At 38.4% G+C, this 2573-nt stretch overlaps 1 pseudogene; it reads left to right on the plus strand.

Annotated features, from left to right (window-relative positions):
• The first annotated feature begins 398 nt into the window (after window positions 1–398).
• LOC123951530 lies at window positions 399–1514 on the plus strand (annotated as a pseudogene).
• The last annotated feature ends 1059 nt before the right edge of the window (window positions 1515–2573 follow it).

Raw genomic sequence — 2573 nt, forward strand, 5'->3', positions numbered from 1 at the left:
ATTGAGTAAGTCATGGGGATGAAAGGTACAGCACAGGGAATATGGTCAATTGTACTGTAGCAGTCTTGTATGGCAACAGATGGTAGCTACAATTGTGATGAGCATAGCATAACATAAAGAGATGTCAAATCACTATACTGTAGACCTGAAACTAATGTAACACTGTCTCAACTGTAATTTTAAAAATATACTTGATATAGATATAGATATAGTCCTGATATCTATTATTACAGGCCCAGAATTAGGTGGCACTGGGACAGAATCTCATCAAATCCGTGGCAGCAAAACTGGTCAAGGCTCATCCTAGAAGGAACAGCTTGGCACTACCCCATGAAGAGGAGCCCAGCAGCAGCCCTGGCCATGCCTACTTCCCATGGGACATAGATGAAGATGGGGGCATGAAGGGGCTGCAGTGGTGCCCAAAGCCTGTATGGGGTTTGAAGACTGAACCGTATTCTTCCCAGTATCAACAGTTTTTCTTCCTGTGATACATAGGAGCTGCTTTAGGAGCAAATGCTACATCAAGAAGCATAGATTATATGACCTTTACATGAGGCTGGGATTGTCTATGAACATCAGTATTTTTATTAGAGAAAACTACATTTTGAAATAAAGCCAACAAGAACAAGATCTCCTGCAACTTACCAGAAGAGGCTCTATGAGAGCAGATCAACATGACCACACAAATCTTTTTGTTTTGCTTTTAATTATTTGTTTAACTTTGAAAATATTTTTTGAATATATATATAATGTAAAACAATGTTACATTAGTTTCAGGTGTACAACATAGTGGTTCAACGAGTTTGAACATTATGCTATGCTAACCATAAGTAGCACCACCATCTAGCTCCATACAATCTTATTCCAGTATCACTGACTATAAAGAAAGGCTGTGGGCGAGACTGCTCTCAATAGGAGCCAGTGAGATTGCCAACTGGGCTGCTTATGCATTTGAGGCAGTCACCTTAGGGCCTCTTAAGATTTTCAGTTACAGTTACTCATGCTCCAAAGAAGAGGGCATCGAGATATTAAATAAATGTCTCACAAATAAGGTGATCCATATTTTGGGGTTTCTGCAATACTTGTTATTGTAGTATTCTGATTAATCTTTGTGTTATAACCTCGCCATGAAAACAAATATTCTTCTTAGAGAACCATCTACTCTGTAAATGGAGTACATTCAGTCAGCTATGCTAAAGGCCTAGTCATTGCTCTAAAGAACACTGCTGGAAAGTCTAGCTGAGATATTTCTTGGCCTGGATTCTACAGCTAAACCTCATAATCTATGAAGGCACACAGATTATCTAAACAGGGCCCTGAACATACTGAACTCTTCTACATAGTGACCCCAAAAGATTAAGTATTCTTTTTAATGTCAGTTTTAACTTGCTCATCTCTTCTTTTTAAGGAGGAGCAAGATACGGATGTTAATGAGATCACTGGTACTTTGAGTGCCTTCTTTAAAATTATTGTGGGGATGACCGCATGCCTATAAATATATCCATTTAGTCTAGTAAAATGGCATGTCCTTCTGATAAGATGAAAATACAATGAATATTATCTAATATTCTGATATCCCTAATATTTTCAACAGCAGTAAATAGGGTTTAATCTGGGAAACTGAACAGCTAACTGGTGAAAGTATGTCCCAAAGAAATGAAAATCTAACAGGTTTTTGAGGAACAAGTTTAATTAAAACATCATTCTGTAATTCTGCTATTAGGTGAGTTTGAATTTTGGAACAGATCTGAAAGTGACATTGTTCTCTTAAATAATATTCTCTAGAAGTGCACATGGAACATTCTCCAGAATAGATCACATCCTGGGTCACAAATCAGGTCTCAACCAGTACCAAAAGATTGGGATCACTCCCTGCATATTTTCAAACTATAATGTTCTGAAGCTAGAACTTAGTCACAAGAGGAAATCTGGAAAGAATCCAAATACAGGGAGGCTAAAGAGCATCCTACTAAAGAATGAATGGGTCAACCAGGAAATTAAGGAAGAATTGAAAAAAATTCATGGAAACAAATGATAATGAAAACACAACAGTTCAAAATCTGTGGGACACAGCAAAAGCAGTCCTGAGAGGAAAATATATAGTGATACAAGCCTTTCTCAAGAAATAAGAAAGGGGGCGCCTGGGTGGCTCAGTGGATTAGGCCGCTGCCTTCGGTTCAGGTCATGATCTCGGGGTCCTGGGATCGAGCCTCGCATCGGGCTCTCTGCTCCGCAGGGAGCCTGCTTCCTCCTCTCTCTCTGCCTGCCTCTCTGCTTACTTGTGATCTCTCTGTCAAATAAATAAATAAATAAATAAATCTTAAAAAAAAAAAAAGAAATAAGAAAGGTCTCAACTACATAACCTAACCCTACACCTAAAGGAGCTGGAGAAAGAACAACAAAGGAAGCCTAAACGCAGCAGGAGAAGAGAAATTATAATAAAGATCAGAGCAGAAATCAATGAAACAGAAACCAGAAAAACCAAAAGAACAAATCAACGAAACTAGGAGCTGGTTCTTTGAAAGAATTAGTAAGATTGATAAACCCTTGGCCAGACTTATCAAAAAGAAAAG

Source organism: Meles meles, chromosome 10 (assembly GCF_922984935.1).
Source record: "Meles meles chromosome 10, mMelMel3.1 paternal haplotype, whole genome shotgun sequence".
In the NCBI taxonomy this organism is placed as follows: Eukaryota; Metazoa; Chordata; class Mammalia; order Carnivora; family Mustelidae; genus Meles; species Meles meles.